Source organism: Chlamydotis macqueenii, chromosome 4 (assembly GCF_036417535.1).
Source record: "Chlamydotis macqueenii isolate bChlMac1 chromosome 4, bChlMac1.mat, whole genome shotgun sequence".
In the NCBI taxonomy this organism is placed as follows: Eukaryota; Metazoa; Chordata; class Aves; order Otidiformes; family Otididae; genus Chlamydotis; species Chlamydotis macqueenii.
The window spans coordinates 53,813,328-53,832,930 of NC_141559.1; the positions used below are offsets into that span (position 1 = coordinate 53,813,328).

General features: G+C 40.1%; 1 long non-coding RNA gene across 1 annotated transcript in view; it reads right to left on the reverse strand.

The window, feature by feature from the left end:
- Positions 1–19,603, reverse strand: part of LOC147600989 (uncharacterized) — an 85,617-nt gene that overhangs the window by 19,771 nt on the left and 46,243 nt on the right. The gene's annotated exons all lie outside the window — the stretch shown is intronic.

The window sequence follows — 19,603 nt, forward strand, 5'->3', positions numbered from 1 at the left end:
TTAGCAAAGTTGTTCAAGGTTATCCCAAATGCTGTGTGATTCTCTACTGCTTTAGTGCAAACTGTTCTAGATTTCTTGCCTGTGTGCTGTACTCTGAGGTTTTTTTAGGGGTGGGGACATTTTTTTTCTTTAGAAATCCTTCAACATCTGGGGAAAATATCAATAGGAACACTGGATTGATACTCTGTAAGGGGAGCTGCACTACTCAGCCACTTATGTGCTAGGTAACTTATCAACTCATATTAACTGCTCTGGGCCTCAGTTTCCCCATCTGCAAAGTCTGCATGAAAATACTGCCTGTCTTTGGTGAACTTCCAGATTAAAAGCATCATATTTATAAAAAAAATCAGTGACTTACATCTTCTCTAGATCTCCCTTCCTCTACTACCAATTTCCACACCAGTCCAGAATGAACCAAGAGTAGATCAAAGAAAAGAAACACATGCGCACACACAATCAAATAATTTTGTTCATTTTCAGGGCTACCATAAAATCCTGGTATTTATCCTTAGAAACAGATAAGAAAGTACAGAATTGCTCTAGAAATAGATTAAGAAGTGGAGACATTCTATAAGATATTTTCTATGCAGTTTTTTTTAAAGCAGAATATGCCAAAATCACTCAATATCCGAGCTGACCATTGCAGTTCATGTGCCTGTTTACCCATTTTCCCAAAGTCTTCAATGGTTGACTGACTTTCAGTTCAGATCAGCTCCTATGATTACGTATCCCATCTCCATTCTGAAAAGCTCATGTGATTTCATGAGTAATTCCTTCCTCAAATCCTTGTCTTCTGTGTGTTCTCCACAACTCTGGCAACTACAAATTTGAATATGCCTGGATTCAGATTTGCAGCCCATCCAAAGAGAAATGCTTTCTGCATTGCACTAGCCAGCACTGGTACCAGAGATACAGCTTCTTGTGTTTCTATTCTGGTTTCAGCAGGGATGGAGTTAATTTTCCTTTTTTTTTTTATTTTATATGTGAAGAACATTGATAAACACACTGATGTTATGAGTAGTTGCTAATGAGACCAAGGATACTGTCCGGCTTTCCAGGTCTTCCTAATGTGCAGGTACAAGAAGCTGGGAGGGATATAGCCCGAATAACTGATCCAAACTGAGCCAAAGAGATTGCTCCATGCCATAAATGTCATGCTCAGTATATAAGTGTGGGTTGCTGGGGCAGGGGGCGGCACCTTGTTCTTTCCCTCTCGCTCCTTTGCTTGCTGCTTGGTTTCATTTCTGTGATCACTGCTCAGGATGGGCTGTATCGGTCATTGGGACATTGGGTGGTGAGAAATCGTGCATCGTTCATTTTGCATATTTTAGTATCCTTATATTGTTATTATTGTAGTTTTCCTTTGCTATTCTAGTAAACTGTCTTCATCTCAACCCACAAGTTTTCCTTTCTTTCCAGTTCTCTCCCCAGTCCCGCTGGGGAGGGGGAGGGTGAGCAAGAAACCGTGTGGTGGCCAGGGTTAAACCACTACAGTTTCTTACTTTTACATTGCTCTGTTGCCATTTAAATTGTGAAGTGTCAGTACAGTTTTGTTTATAGACTTTAACAGTACCAGTAAATGTTTAGTCTCCCAAAAGTCTTTAGCTACTGTATCCCATATTGTGAAATTAATGCCACACAGCTGAAGACTTGTCTTGAATTTGTCCTTGTAACATTTCATTGGCCTCCCTCTTATTTTAAGGTCATGAAAAATAGTTTTGGCAATCTGTCATTTGACATATGTTCCAGCATAGTTAGCAGATGGCCTAACCTAGATGAGCGTGCCGGAGCATTATTTTTATGCTGAGTATTTAACAGCACTCCAAGATTTTACTGTTCAGGATTTCATTCTGCCAGCAGTAGACATGCAGCAGCACACTTTGTTCATTCTCAGTAAGGTAGAGAGTTAAATCCTTTTAAAAGGCAAGCTTGTGGCTATAGAGCATTAGATTTTATTCTGAACGATGGCATTACTTGCTCGGAGGGCATTACCTTCCAAAATTAACTTATCGTCTCCTGGCAACCAAACTGCTCTCACTAGAGTGCCAAAGAGCCTTCTGCAGTGACCTGACAGAGTAGGTGATGTTAATTCTCTTTATTTCCATCTTGAATTAAGGCCAGTGGAAATACTGTAACTACTTCCAATTTTTTGTTTTCTTGCAAAAGAAATCACTAAAAGTGTTACACAATTTCCACTGTATTGTAACAAAGAGGAAGATCTCTTCCTTCTCTGGCTCCGTATCAAAAGATGCGCTGTAACATCTCTAACTGTATATATTTCTAACTGTATTAAGCCTGTCAGCACCTGCTAGGACACAGGATAAGCCTTCCTGTTTCCTACCCCACTTGCCTTCTAACTGGCATTCAATATATGTCCAGGTTTTCTTTATTCAGTCCCCATAGATGTTGACATCACCCAGCTGATCAGAATTTCCACTCTACTGGTAAGAAAGCACATCAGATCTCTAGTAGACCTGGAAGGCCAAATAACGTTATTGATGATGGCAGGCAGATGATCCCGGGGAAGAAGGAGGAGCGTAGAAAGAGAGAAGCAGCTTCCCTGCTCATTCTCTTGAGGGTGCTTTTGAAACATTGCTGAATTTTTGGTTGGTCATTTTGGACAGCCCTCTGTGTTGTGTTCTCCTAACCAGTAACAGCTGCAGTATAAAATAGGCAAAGGATATTGAAGCCTTTCTGCTGCTGTACAAAGTCTTAGAGAACAAATTAAACTGATGAATATGTCAGTATTATTTAGTTACATAATTTTATTTCATTGCCAAGAATAAGACTTGTGGCTTTTTAATAATCTCACAGGCCTGCACCTCGAATATTTTTCTTGTGTTGGTAAAAAGAGGAGAAGTACAGAAGTTTTTCTACAACAAAAAAAATTAAAACATGCACACACATACACACACGCACACAAAATGCACAAAAATCTAAGAAGGTAATATATCCTGGACAAAAGCCAGAATTACCGGAACGGAGCAAGCGGTTACACAATTTTCTGAGAACAGCTCTGCAGAGCTCATACCCTGAGGCTGTGCCGTATATCACAGCAGCCAGAGATAAGGTGCTACGGCTCAGAATAAAATTCTCAGTATCAATATTAAACTTTTCTCTGTTTATCTCTCATGTATAAAAATAGCAGTAGCTCCTAAGGCTGACTTAATAGCTCTGTCAAAGGACTGTTCGCACTTTCCAACAATGCTATTAATATAGAAGACATTAAATTCTATTGCTAAGTAACTGGATGTACATCAGCTGAAAACATATCTCTGTGCTAGAGAAGATAAACATCAAAATACATATCAGATTGTGACAGAACTAAGTATATGATTTAACAAATATTCTCCATAAAGGAAAATCTACTAAAAGGCCCAGAACGGTATTTGTATAACTTGTCATCATGAGTTCATCACCAAAACCTGATCTCTGTTACTGAGCTTCCTTTGCTTTTGCAGTAACTGATAAAACACGTGCAAATCCTGAGGATCTTTGAAAGCCCAATTCTTTTTAGGGCCCTACATACTGACTATAAACTTGAGCATATCTGAAAAATATTATTTTGCAATGTAAGTAGGAAACTGTAGTCTTTCTAACCTTGATGAATTTCCCAGGAATCCAATAAGGAGCACTGAGGACAGCTTCAAGGATCAGTTTGCACACAGAAATTTTGAAGGCTTAATATTATTTTGACTTTAATAGTGTCACCGTTAAGCACAATCAAGAACATTTATAAGTTACAGTCATTGTTACCTGATCAGTACATTATACACGGATCGCCCAAATTCCAGTTTAGAGACTCCTTTCACAGCGCGCAAAGGCATTATCCAGGTCTGGGTGAGGCTGCACATCCACACAAGCCGGGTCAGAAACACGCACAGGCTTGTACTCTAATTGCTGGGCTATGATCAGGAACGGGAGAAAGCAGTCAGCTGTTAGGATAGCATGAAATGCCAAAATGGCCATTCCCTGTCTCCCTGTCTCCATATATTCCTCAGTGCATTGTTCACATGACTACACTGCAAGATGCACCTTCTGCTGCACCGCTGCCTGAGGTTGCCTTCTTCCACCAGGGACCCCAGCCAGCGTGGCCGTGTAACGTTACCACTGCGCAGTGCTGGGGATGCAGTGAACTACCTGACCAGGCAGGCACGGCCAGAATGTGTCCACACCACAGAGAGAAATGCATCAGCCCATCCATGCTGGTGAGCTCACCAGCAGTCTGCCTGCGTTCAGATAACACAATGTAAGGTGAGCCCAGGCTCAGACACAGACTGAAGACCTGCGTTTAAAATACAGTATAGACATGGCATCTGCTTTACTTTCCTTACACGAAGATTCTCCCACTAAGGCAGCCACAAAGTTAGATGACTGTTTGTCTTTGCTAGGTATCAAATTCCCCAAATTCACTTCTATTTGCAAAATTGCCACTCACAGAAACAGATTAATCACTTGAGCACCCAATCTTTGGAAAGCCACATGAAGCCATTTAAAAGACAAGCTGTTCTAATTTTTCAGTTGTAGTTAAAAGTGAATCTGAAGAGATGAACACTACAACCATCCATTACCTGCAGTTGTCAAGGTAACAGCTGCTTTAGGATGAATGCCCGAAAGATAGTTTGTCTTTCATCACAAACACTACAAACATTACATGTGTTAGTCAGTTGGCTTCTCGCCAGTCCCTTCTTTCTTGGTGCTTTTCCCAGGACAGTTATTCTATTAGCTTTTCAAGAGCAGTACAGTACTAGCCTCAAACCAGGAGGGATTTTTTTTTAATTGCATGTTTATACATTATTTATTTATTTATCATTCAGCAGGCAAATAACTATTGCCAATTCACCTCTCAATTTCCTTATCCAGAATGGTGCTTTTCTCTTCCAAGAGAAATGTATCACCTCTCTAATTCAATTCAGTGAAAATATATTGCTTCTCTCTATCTTGAGAAATTTCAGTGAACAACTTCTGTATTCCCTAAACATCTGTCTAGGTTTTTCGGGTTTGTTTTTTGTTTTGTTTTTACATTGTACACCCCTAAAAGAGGCCATTAAATGTTTTCTTAAAGCAAGACAGATTTTCCCCAAGAAAGAATTTCTGGCACTAAGAAATTAGACTTGCTCCTACAGGGCATAGCCCTGAAGACTGAACAGAGATTTACAGGAAATTGCCTTGGAAACAATGAACTCATTTCTGTATAAATATTAAAAGGACACCTCTGGTTCACAGACTTTGGTGTGCATAATAGAAAATCATTCATCAGACATATTGGCAGCTGGTGTGAACTCTGCTGACAAAAAAAAAAAAGCAGTCTCTAGGGACTTTACTGCATTTGTTACAGGCATTTGGAAATAAATATACTATTTTTCTTCTCTTTATTTTATTTCTCTCCTGCAAGGATTCTCTATTAGTCTGGAACAGCATTGTCATTTTGTGCCTTAAAAATTGTCAGTGCTAATCAATGATACAATCCAGCATCCCTGTGACATTGCTTGTTGTTACACTGCTCATAAGAACTCACTAGACTTCATCTATATATGCTATCATCCAATATCAGTCCCAAAGTAAAGGAACACCATCATTTTTTTCTAAGAAAACAAGCAGAAGAAATACATTAAATTCTGTAAGCCAAAACAAAAGGTGCTAAAGGAGTATCTTGGACAAGAAAATGGCCGTCATGGGAAATATCAAACTTGGCACACATGGCATTTTTTTCCTCTTCTGGGCGAGTTTCATGTAGTAATTGCTCTTTTCAACACACAGCTGAGAAAACTTTGTGTTCAGGATATTCTGGCACTTACTCTTGTTGTCATTCCACACTTGGACCATCCTTTGTAAGCTGAAATACTGCACTGTCCTGGCAGTCAGTGACTCTCTGTTTCAGAGTCAAAAATTCTATAACTAATGTCAGGTCTCTAGTGTAAAACCTTCCACAAAATGCTTGAAAATACCTCATGTAACCCTCTTAAATAATCATAGCAAAAGATGGGCTATCACTCGTATCCTTAAGATACAAAACAGTGCTCTGAAAGCTTCTTCTGTTTTCCTTCTCTCCATCAATGAAAACAAAAGCTGAACCTGCAAGAATAGCTTTTTTTTTTTTTTCTTTTAATCTAATTGCTCAGATGAGTTCTAACAGATTGGACAATTGGACAGAGCTCATTTCCCTTTCCTGCTACTCAGGCTTCGCAACCATCAAGTTGACATGAATTTATGTAAAAGAAGGCAACAATGACAATGTCCCTAATATGCATAAAATTAGTTAATCTCTTTTATCATTAATTACACTAATGTGATGTCTGAAACACCAACTTCAAAGGATGATGCTTATCTCTGAGAAAATAAACACCTTGTTTGTAAACATTGTTGAGTAAATCCTAGTGACATACTGACAACTTTCTGAAAATCATGTCAGATTCTTATCAATTAAATCCAAGGATATGACATCAATACTTCTAATGGTTAGAGCAATTTCTTAAAGTAGGATAATTAGTGATCTCCTCTTTTACATTTCTTTAAACTTGATGTTAAAGAACAAATCTTGAGGAAGCTGATTATATCAGAAAACTCACTGGATGAATTATAGACTACAATAGAGAGGATAGGGAATGTTTTATGCATCCTAAACGTCAATCTGCCCGGGAAGTTAACCTTCATAGCCCAGTTCACCATTCTGTTGTAAATTTTCCATATAGATCATTTTTCAGTACACTAAACAGACTAAAGTACCTCACACAATGGCATTTTTGGTGATTTATTCTCAGAGTTAACATCTTAAATTATTTACTCAGAGTTAAGATGTCCCTGCTCCTTGCAGGGGGGCTGGACTAAGTGACCTTTAAAGGTCCCTTCCAACCGTAACGATTCTATGATTCCGTTCCAACAGGAACACAACCTCTGAATATAAGAGCACTGCAACATCCAAGCTAGCATGCTGTGCTGAGGTATGTGCAGGCTTCTAATGCTGGGCTCTGATTTTAGGAAGAAAAAACTCATTTACTACCTTGTAAACCATTATAAGAGGATCTTCCATTTTCAAGACAGCCTTTATTGTTAAACGGATATTCAGATACTGCAGTTACGAGTTCTGCCTAAACATCTAGTTAAATAATTTTCATTCCTTTTATGCTAGCTTATCATAAAGAGAAAATTATTCTTAATTTCCTGCATTAGAAATAACATCCCTATGCTCACAGCTGTTTTATCTTGGGTACTGAGGAGAAAAAATAAGCCAATTCCTTATAATCAAATTTACATGACTTCTGAACATGCCCATGGGTGATGCATTTAACAAAACAAGGAGAAGAAGTATGGTATTACACACAATGACTTCACAGGTCATTCCTCATTACGCTAGTTGAAATAAATCAAGTACTGTGATGAGTTACGTTGCACAAGACAGTCCCTTTAAAACTGGAAAACGGGTGCCTCACCATAAATTTGGTCTTCATTGTATTGGCTTGCTGTCACTGAACAGTCTAAGACTTCTAAGTCTAGAAGCTTCTTCCTATTGGATAGGTACACTACACAAACCACATAAGCTACAACTATCACAAATAAAGCAGTTATGCTGACACTAAGCATCGTCAAATGTTATTGAAAGTAAAACAAGGAGTAGAGGGGAGGAAACGAGGGCTGCACAATCATATGGTGTCCCATCACCTAGAAGTGCAGACAAGCAGCTGATCCTTCTTGTAAATCCAGGCCTGTATATAGTACCACATATTTACATTGCATTCTCTAACTAATTTTATTTCCTCCTTACAAAAGAGAATAGTCAAAGGTTGGCCCCCAAAAAAGGGAACGCTTTAAAAAAGGAACAGAATATTAGCTGCTGAAAAGCAGAGTTCAAAGAGAGTTCTCACAAGAAGACATGATCCATGGACAAGTATGCTTCAAGGGGGATTTGAGAACGAAGAGACCCGAGTAAACCTTGGAAAGGAAGTTGGAGGAAAAGCCTCCTAAGGATTAGGGAGAGCACATCAAGATTGTTAAAAAAGGAGATGGAGGATGCCCACCAGCTATGTAGCCCAATGTGATTACCCTGATTAGAGTACGGACACACCACAGAGCATGCCTTCATTGGAGTCCCAGGATCTGCCTAGCCTGGTAACAGATTCCCCATTTCAAGGCCCTGCACAAATAATTGTAATCTCACTGCTTCTGTACTATGGGGACATCCTACAGTCTTTCGCACTGCACTGCTCAAGTGTCTTACCCGGTAAGTCAAGTCAGCAATATGAGAACTTATTTACTCCATCAAAAATTACAATAAGGTTGTTGGAGGATTTGTAGATTTTTAGGTAAGGTGAGCACATTTTAGCCGGAGCTAACAAACTGCTTTGTATAGGCCAGGTGGAGTCTTTTAAACAATACTGAGAGTATTTTAATGTAGATAAGACCTTAAAAAAGGGACATAGTCATAGAATCAACAGCTTGTGACAGTAAGGACACAGAATGACATATGCATATATAAAGAAATTTGATTAACTCTTATTTATAGATTATCTTTTTACCATTATTGCTTATTTATTATCATTAGCTTGTAATTAATATAGATCTGCTTCCTCTTTCTGATCTTTACGAACACTGTGCTGCCCATTCAAAATTGAATTTTCCATCACAGTGCCTGTGATCTTAGAGATTTCCTGTAACTAAAGAACAAGAAACAGAGCACACAGGATGAGATCCTAACAGCATGGCATTTGGCTGCTCATTTAAATGGAAGGACAAAATTTTGTCTTTATCTAAACTAGTGTTCCCAGAACACTGGATAGAACCTTAAGGGGCAACTCTGACTCTACCTGCTATCGAGTCTCCCTGGGCTGGTTGAATTCATCCTTAGCTGCCAGCTGAATGCTGAACAATGACTATAGTACACAAGCAGGGTCCTCATGCAAACCTTACAAGATCAATGTTGGTCAGTCTTGGTAGGCAATCTGATAATTGCACAAATATAATATTTCCTTCCACTCTGGACAAAAAATACGGAAATACCTGATACAGAAGATTTGAAAAAACATAAGCAATTTAATTGTTCAGTTTCCTGCTACATGTATCACCCTGGCCATTCTGAGCTTACGATTCTTCCTAGAAGAACTGTGATTAGATACTTTTTGTTTATATTGAGATTGATTTTTATATAAAGCCACATTACATCTCTGAAATGGAAGAGGAGGTAGTAAGAAAAAATTAATTCTTATTTGGTTATTATTAAGGAAACCAAAGTTTGCTGACTTTCTGTTCTTTATAATAAAAACCACGCAGACTTATGTGAACATTAACTGACATTAATGACATTTTTAAATGTCCTTGCTGATACTCCTAGCAGTCTTGTTGGCTATTGTTCCCTAACAGATTACATTACCATAGAAGCCAAAGGGTTCAATTAAAATCAAAAGCCCTTTTGTGTTAGGCACAGTGCAAACACATCCTGTTCTGAAAAAAAAGTATAAGCTAAAAATCGAGAGATGTTTGATGAGTGTTGACAAAAGAAAAGTATAACCCAATGTTTACAAATTATTACTGGTACATTAAAAGACTGCAAACTATTCACATCTCCTCCTTTAGCTGTCATCATTCATTAAAACAGAAACATTTGAAAAGTTAATTTGTGTTTGTCCTATGTAATATTGGTTTGGTTTTCCTCAATTTTATCAAAAAATACAACACAAAATATAAACAGTTTAATCCCATTTTTACTTTGGCACAATGCTATTCAGTCTAAAGCAAAACAGCAGAAAAATTAGTTTATTTAAGACATTTTCATCAAAAAATAAAGAACACACTGTGAAGATATTTATGTACATAAAAGTGCAATGAATACAAAGTGACTACTTTGTGACATTGGTGAAAAGTGAAACATGTTTTAACTGTTTTGCTGAATCAGGACTTTAATCATGTTATACTGATAAACTAACAAATTAATCCACAAATTCCAACTAGTCCCATATACCCTCTTATTTCCATCAGTGCAAACTTAAAGTGACCCCACATTGCCCAGATCACTATGCCAGAACAATTGCTTGTGGGCTGAGGTGACAAATCAGGTTTGAAGGGTTTTTTGTAATTACTTGTAGGGTTATTCTTCACTTTGGTCGGCTCACTTGTTTTACGTAAAAGATCTATGAATCTATATTACACACAATATACCAATTGCCATACATAAACACTTCCTCAGTAACCACTTCTGGTGGCTGCAAGATTAGGAATTTACTTCCATAATTAATTTCCAGTTTCTATATTATTGAAACATCATTTCCAGTTTTTAGACACTTCAAATGTGAAATGCAGCTCTTAACAATGGTTGACGAATAAGCAAGTTTTCTAAGAAGGGTAGTGTCATTTCTAAACTATTTTTTAAGATAGTTCTCCTCACTAGAGTAAGCTAGAAACTTGCATTTTTCCTTGATTAGCAAACCTGCAATGATTCAATTTAAAAGTAAGCTTTTTGAGATTTCATAATCTTAAAATAATTAATATGCTGTGTATTTATGTATGTGGGCTATAATTACGTAATAATCATCCACATAACATTAATATTTTATAATTATTAACTTTATATTAGTTAATAACAATACATGGTGATCTTACTACAACATCAATTTTCTGTGAGTGGAAATATGAGGCTCCTTTATACGGGACGGTGCTGGTTTGACTGGTGGTACTGAGCAGCTGGCTCTGGAGGATCCTCTGGTGGCTGGACTGTCCTGCCAGTTACAGACAGTTCCAGCTCCAGCTTTGTACAGGTCACCCACTTCCAAAGCCATGGTACGGTGGTTCAGGTGCCAAATCACCAGCACTCATGGGGGCAAGGGAGTGTATTATCATCCATCAGCAATAACCATTATTAGTAATATCTGCATGCACAAGGCCACGGCATGGTCCTGACTGATGAGCTGGCAGTAGTTCTCGTGCTGCAGCACGCTCATTTTCACATGCCCATCCTGCCCCAGAAGTGAGTGAGTTTGATGCCGGGAAATCTTATTACACCATTCATTTGAATTCACGGCACAAACAGCTTTGTGTCAGTAAATCCACTGCCCAGATCAGCAGAGCAGAGCTGTGTGAAGTAATATAACATCTGGGTACCTACACCCTTTCTGGGGTCTCAAACATCAGAGCCTTCAGCCCAAATCAAACATCTAAATATACCAAGATCATCAAGAAGAGACATTTCCAATCCGATGTTCCTTGCAAGGGGGCTTCAGTTGTCATATTCGGTAATACTCCCATTATTTTCCACAGCTTCACCAGCCACTGCAGGTACAGTACAGGGGTCCCCTTACCTCAGTGCTTTCAAAGCCATCTGCCATCTTCCCAGGACTCCAGTGGGCTTGCCCACAGCCCAGCACCCAAGCGCAACCTCTATACCAGTAAATTAAAAGTACCCTTGACTGTTCCCTGACATAAAGGCCAACTGGCACTGAATAGCCCTCTATTACTAACGTCTCACACCCTCCAAAACTGTAGAACATTAACAAAGAGGAAAAAAAGCAAAGCAGCATTTTGGAATGAGAAAGTGAGCAGTCAATATGCTGGAAGTCATGGCTGCTTTTCAGAGGGATCCTGACAGGCTAGAGAAAGGGTCTAGCAGGACCTCGTGGAGTTCAATGAAGACAAAAGGAAAGTTCCTTACCCGGAGAGGAATATCTCATGCAGTAATACAGCCCAGGGGCCAGCTGGCTAGAAAGCAGCTTTGCAGAAAAAGACCTGGGGATCCTGGTGGACAAGATGTTGACTAGAAATAAGCAGTGTGCCCTTGCAACAATGAACGTTAGTAACATAACCGTGTTTTAACAGTGCGGCCAGCAAGTTAAGGGAAGTAATAATTTTTTGCTATTTGTCACTTGTGATATTGCACCTGAATTAATTCACCCGGTCTGGGATTCCTGGTACAGTAAAGAGATTGACAACCTGGAGTGAGCCCAGCAACGGGCCCAGCAAAAACAGTTAGAGGGCTGGAGAACACAACAGAGGGAGAGAGAGAGAGAGTAGTGTTTGTTCAGCTTCAAGAAGAGACAGATAAGGGGAGATTTCATTGCTGTACTCAACTATATTAAGGGGGGTTTTCAAGAAGACAGAGACAGACTTTTCTCAGAAATGCACAGCGAAAGGACAAAAGGCAGCAGGCACAAGTTGCAGCAAAGGAAATTGTGGCTAGATATATGGGAAAATTAATTCATGATGAGGGCAATGAAACACTTGCAGATGCTTCATTTATCAGTTGTGCTCTGCCTCCTGCCCATCAGGTACCAGGAAGATGGTAGAAAAAGGCTATTACTGGCACGGTCTGGGACTAACTCATGAGGCTAATCATCCCAAATGATGATCCTCAGTTAAGTAAAGACCAATTACAGACTTGGTCTGATGCCCAATGGTGATTTAGAAGTAGGAAAAAGTCAAAAGTGTGCTAAAGAAATAGGCACCTGGTCAAGAGCTGGTGTCATCAGTCTAATGGTTCATCTATTGGAAGTGCAGGTTCACAGCCAAGTGTCAATGCCCAGTATGTTTCCCTCACCTTTTCCAGAAATGTCTTTTGGATCAGAAGCTTGCTAAGAAAGGATCCATGCCCTGGCATACCCAGAAGCAATGCATATCTGCAGCTGGAGAATCTTCCACCACAAATGGGAGCTGTTGTCTTTGACACAGCTGTAGGCCTCGCTACAGCAGGATGGGGGTTATTGGAATGGTCTCTGTGGGGAAAGGTCAGTGACTGCCCTGTGCCAGACACAGCTGGCTCCACAACAGACAGAATGATAGCCACAGCTAAGCCACTCAGAGGAGTTTGTGGCACCTCTGTGAAAAAAAAAAATTAAGAAAGATCAGAAAACACCAGAAAGAAGAATACAAAAGAGTAAAAAACAGCAGAGGGAATGAGGGAATAACAAGGCCAGAGGAGAAGGAGGTGCTCAACAGCAGAGCAGGTACTCCCTGAAGGGACTGCAGCCCATGGAGGAACCACAGCAAAGCAGGTACACCCTAAAGGGACTCTAGCTCGAGGGACCCATGCTGGTCCTATGCTGGACCACAGGAAATGAGGGAGAAAAAACCACTGCATCCTGACCCCAACTCCCTGCACCACCTGCCACCTCATTGAAGGGAGTGTAACCTGTGGCAATAACAAGGGGCGAAGACAGGTGTCTGGAGTGCAGGAGTGAAGTGGAGATTAAAAGTGGGGAATAGTCTGAAGTGAAGTTGAGCCTGGGAAAGGAGAAGGGGTTTAAAAGTTTGGGGTTTTATTTTCCTAATACCTGAATCAGGAATTAAATATTTATGTTAATTGTCAATAAATTAAATCAAATTCCCCATGTTAAGTCTGTTTTGTCCGTGATAGTACTTGGTAAGTGATTTCCCTGTCTTTACTTCTACCCACAAGTCTTGTCGCTCCTATTCTTTCTATTTTCTCTCCCCATCCCACTTGGGGGCTGGAGTGCAAGTGAGGGGCTGTGTGGGTGCTTGGCTGCAAGCCAGGGCCAACTCCACAAATATCCATTTATGCCACAAATGGCACGTTCCAGGCTACTGGGTTTCTGGCAAGAGCTCTGCACCATGGTGAACCCAAGCTTGTTGCCTACTCAGAATTTCTGCAGAACATAAGAGGAAAACTTGAAAACAACAAGAGGGTCTTTGGGTACTTTTCAGGAAACTGACAATAACCAAGCCGAGCCAGGCCTCCCTGAGCCAAGACAAGCATCAGTATAATGCTGCTAATCATCACAGCAAAGCGCAGGGAACTGGTAAGTCAAGACGGTCTTTGATGTAACTTTACTAACCCTGCACAAACATACTTGGCATTGTGGCAAGGCAATGACTAACCAAATGGCTGGTCACAAGTGTGAGACCTTAGTATATTTACAAAACCACAGAGGAAATGATGAAATAAAACAAATCAATTTAACAAATTGCTGATTGTAGGCCATTAATAAAATACAGGAAAATATTGCAATAATGGTGCACTTAAGACAGCTGTGGAATGAGGGCAGTGGGATGGTTTCATGGGATCAGCACTGCAGACAAACAGCTGCAGGGTGAGGACACGGTGACCAGACAACACAGTGACCAGTTGTCTTTAGACTGAACTGACTCAACAGAAGTAATGAATAATCTCTCTGAGGATGTACAGAAGCACATACTGAGAAGTATAGAAGATCATAGGTTGCAGCACCTTGAGGATATAAAAAGACAACTTAAAGACTACAACGTAGGATCTGTGGAACAGGACCAGTGTTGAAGATCCTAGCATCTGAGATTCAGTGATGACAGTGATGAACAGCCACCTAGGCCCTCTCAACATACCAGATGGGACATCCTGGGGACTCTTGTGCCAGGAGTGCAGGCTCTGAGGGCCAAGAGATGGGTATCGAGGACCTTAGTGGTTTGCAACAACTCAGGGATTTTCTTCCATAACCATAACACTGTGCTGCTTATGGCTCAAAGACTAATGCTGCTAACAATTGTTACAGCTATCCACTGCCATTTTCATAGTTGTTTCACAAATTGTTATAGTTACGCAATGTCACTACCATACTCATCTCACAGGTATCTCATTTGCCCTCCCTTAATTACTGCATAGTTAAATATTGCTAAGTCATAATTGCATCTGCTACTGCTATGCTTGAGTTCTCATACTTACACATTACAGTCTACATAAGCTGTTAAAAATCACCGTACGAATAGCACCTAGTCACAGTCTTTTTCCTCACTGGATATCACTGCTGCCATGTTCCTGTTCTTCCCCAGGAACAAAGAAGCATCCCGTGGGTGACAGAATATGGGCACTGGTGCATGTAACGACATTTTCAGCTATGCTGTGTGGACCACTGAGATAGGTGCTAGAAGACTTGGTGTTCTAAGTGGAGGCATTTATGAACGCAGACCATCAGTACCACACATATATGGGCCCTGCAAGGTACATTAAGGACTAGAAACACTTGAAGGAATATCAGGTGGGTGCTTTTATGGAAAAACTAAAGATGTTCATGTGACTAATAAATTTGGAGAGTTGAGGAACTGGGCCTTAAAAGCACTGACAAGGCTATATCCCTACAGAACAGGGTAGTTGCACACCTCATTTACTAGAAATAAATTCAGTTCCAGTAAGTTTCCATCACAGCAAATTGTCATGAGAACCACTTTTTCTAAAAAGAACTTTTATTTTCTTATTGTTACTATTTCATGAAGGCTTGTCTTCCTTTATTTTCATGGAATTGCTTGTCCAGCATTCCTATTATAGTGTCTGTTAATTCCCATTTATCATACTGCCAGTTATCTCAGACAGCTGCTTTTCCCCCACACTCTATGCATTGTGTGCCAATGCTGACAAAAAGGCAGCACGTGTGTGGAGAAAGGAGCAAAGGAATATTTCCGATGCCTGAGACTGCTAATGAGACTAACAAATAGTGCAGTTTATGTAGGCAGCTTAGTGAAGGAGATTTTTCTAAAAAAAACTTTTGGTTTGGATCTAACCCTGGCTAAGAACAACTAGAAATTATTGTCACCCAATGGGTCTTCTGTATCTATACTCCAGCTATGGCAAGGCACTGAGTTCAGGTGAGTTCTTTCCAAAGCACAGGGATCCAATTCATGCAGAATTCTGCCACACTAGTCTAGCTCGCCCCTTTTTTATCATCTCAGAGAAGAACTAGGAAAAGTATCAGAAATGTCTTCTAAAGTCTAAGTTGACTGACACGAGAGATCTAAGAAATTAAAAACAGGGGAAAATTTTCAGGGGATTCTAGCTCCTGGCTTTATAATTCTTTAAGGTCGTTTCACTGAATTGAGCCTTAATGACCACTGTGCTATTTCATTTTGCATGTTAAATACATTTTTCTCTGAAAATTCCTGTTTACTTCTATTTGTATGGAGCTCGTGGAAAAATCTATATTCTGCAGTGGTAGAAAATCTGTTCATTTCTGAGAAAGCCTTATTAAACTGACAGACAGTAACAGTTCCCAATGGATGGCTGTGTGACATATACCTATCACTAATATTTTTAAAAGTTCATTTTTCAGATTAAATTTAACCTTTGAGCATAATAAAAGTGTGCTACCTTAACAAATAAAACAAAAGAATAATAAAAGAAATATATTCATCATCTGCATAAAGACAGTAATAAACTATGTATCCTGTACAAGTTTGAATGAATAACATTATATAAAAATTGAATTTGTGACATTTCAACTATAGGATGACAAAACATAAATTTCCAATGAACTGATAAAATTAGTCTCCTCCTGCTTACTTACAGAGCTGCTTTCTGCCCAAATTCATTTTTGTGAACTAACTGAACAGACCTGCACATCTTGTCTAACAATTAAATATTACAAATTCAGCCCTATTTTCTCCTTCTGTTGATTCAATCCCTTGTTTATGGACTACCTGAGCTCTGAAAAAGTGTGGATTGATTGTGGTATTCTGTGTTTAAGGGAAAAAACATACCCTCACGTCTAAAACCCTGGTACTTCTCTTTTCCCAATTAGTATTCCTGATACCAGAAATATATTACAAATATATAAATTCACAATCATTTTATTCAAGATAATGCTATTAAAGTATGAAAGGGGGCTTCTGCCATTGAATGCAGATGACAACTAGATACAAATGATAATTTGAAAAGATAATCTCTGGGTGAGTAGTTCTGTGGTTTTTTTAAGCCCGAGGAAACTGATCTATCCTGCAGCTTGTCAGAACATCAGTGAATACCGATATGAGCATTTCTATTCATTTAAACAGCATAAATGAATAAACATGTGAAGGGAAGGAGCTGTGCTGAAGAAAAAGATGCATTATTCATGTAGCTAACAACACTTACTCACGCCCAGTATAAATTGAAACCTAAAGTGCAAATCTAGGACACTGAGTAGATTTTCAATCATGCTGAGTTATATTTAAATCCAATCTATGCCAGAAATTCTGAGTTCATTTCATGTTTTCACATCAGCAGAGAAGCATTTCATGCTGTAAAACTTCATTTCACTGGCTACACTTTGGGAAATATAAATTATGAATGTAGCAGGTTTTGCTAATGAATGGTAAAAAATGCTAGGTGGGTTTAACCTGAGATATAGTGGACATGACATTAAGTGAAATATATAGCCCTGGTGACTATTTAATTCCATCTGACATGCTTGTGAACAAAAATATTTAAATCAAAACAAAACTGAAGAATGAGCAAGTTTTCCAAGCGAGAAAAAAATAAGGTTGTATTTGCAATTCTGTTTTCTTTAATGAAACATTTGTATAACACCGTTTCTGATACGCTCTGTTAACTCAAACCTGTAAAGGGAAGACAATAATCTTTAGAACATGATACCTGGGTTTTTGTAATCCATGTTGGTTCTAATCTCTCAGCAAATCTTAGTTTCAAAATATAGAAATCATGTCAAACTCCTACACTGAGCCACTGAAAAAGCCACTTTTCAAAGTGGAAAATCATAGAATCATAAAATAGTTTGGGTTGGAAGGGACCTTTAAAGGTCACCTAGTCCAACCTCCCTGCAAGGAGCAGGGATATCTTCAACTAGGTCATGCTGCTCAAAATCTTTTCTGTTTTGCCTAATCAGGCCTCTATAACAATACCTTTCCCAAAGATACCGAAAAACTTCATCCTCAAACTTCACTTAGTCTTAATTACCCAAGGAACACATGGCTGGAAAAAATAAAGAGAACAGATACAGCTACTGTCCTGAAAGAACAGTTTCATTCAACGGCAGAATCTGGATCTACAAATTAAGGAACGTAATTTCACCTCTCTAAATCTGCTTCTTTCTAACTGTGTTAGATTTTCTTATCTGGATGTTAAGACCATTTGGAGGTAGAGGTGAGCTGTTACAGCACCTATGACTATAGCTCTTCTTTCAGTTAGAGTCTACTGGCACAAATACAAAATATTTTTTATCAAATGCAAGTAGCTCAGCCATTTCCTCTCCTCTTTCAAGCCTATGAAACAACAGGACTTTGTAAGAAAGAAATATGAAACTGCAATTCTTTTTCTTACTCTAAATGTATCACAGTTTGCAATCAACCTCACAGGCCTTTGCTTTCCCATATTTATTCCAGGAGAGGTGTGCATAGCAGGTTGGAGCAGAGACACCCAGCTAGCTTGTACCCAGCATAAGGTACTTTAGCATAACATTGTACCTGGGCTGTTTGCTGTCACACAAACTATCACTACTTCCGTAAGAAGAAGGAGAATATGTGTCTCTAGTGTGGTTTTTCCACTGAACAAGCCCATGAAGCTTTATGTAATTGCCATTAGGAAATAATCCTGCCCATGAAAAATTTGCAGACATATCCAAAAGGACTATTATCAGACCGGAAATTATTTTTCTTTCCAGATTTTACAGTCCTTAGAGAGGAATGCAGTTGATGCTGAGAAGGCATTTTATTTACTACCACACTGTGTTTCTGAGGCTTCAACAAGAACTCTGAAAGAACATGAATGAGATGGGAGCTCCTGAGGCTGAAAAGGACTCAAATCCTGCTCCAGAGGACTTTGCATATGGAGTTGGTTACAGTTTGTCTCCCAAAGACGCATGTTAGGCAAAAGGTCTGTTCTGGTTTTATTTTGGGGGCCTCCGGTGGCAGCTTCTGTAAGAAGCTGCTAGAAGTCAATCCCCTTTGTTCAGTGGACTCGGCCGGGCCTAGGGCAGACCGCTGCTGGCCAAGGCCGAGACAATTGGTAGCAGAACGTTCCATGATAACGCCTCTGCTACAACGTATTTAAGATGGGGAAAACCAGAAAAAAAAGGAGAGAAGATGCAAAGACTGTGAGTGGGGCCAGAGAGGGAGAGGTGCGAGCCTTGTGGGCCTTGCAGGCCTCACCCTCTGGCCTCCCAACTCAGCTCAGCCCAGCTGCAAGAAGTGGAGAGGAGATGAGAAGTGAATGAGATGTAAAAAGATCCTGAGAGGCGTCTGCCTGCCTGTTGTGAAGAATTTTTCTTGTGAGAGGAACGGCTGCAGACACTAAGGTCAGTGAAGAAGGAGAGGGAGGAGTAATATGGCTCCTGGCCAAGATTCCCCTGCAGCCCGTGGTGATACCATGGTGGAGCAGGTTGTCCCCCTGCAGCCCAGGAGAGGGGACAGAGATCCACCTGCAGCCTGTGGAGGACCCCACGCCGGAGCAGGCGGATGCCTGAAGGAGGCTGTGGAGGGCCCGCGGGGGCAGCCGTTCTGGAGGGACTGCACCCCGTGGAAGAAATGACCCACGTCGGAGCAGTTTCACGAAGGACTGTGGCCCGTGGGAGGGACCCCACGACGGAGCAGGGGAGGAATGCAAGGAGTTCTTCCCCTGACAACAAAGCAGCAGCATGAAACAACATGTGATGAACTGACCGCGACCCCCATTCCCTCTTCCCCCCTGTGCCACTTGGGGGGGGGAGGTAGTAGAGATAATGTTAAGCCTGGGAAGAGGAAGGGGTGGGGGGAGGTTATCTTGTTCTCTGTCTCATTATCCTGCTGGTTTTAGTAAAAAAATGAATAGTTTTTCCCCAAGTTGAGTCTGTTTTGCCCGTAATGCTAATGTTAAGGATTTCTCCCTGTCCTTATCTCAAACCTCGAGCCTTTTTCTTATATTGTCTCTCCCTATTCTCTCAGAGGGTGGAGG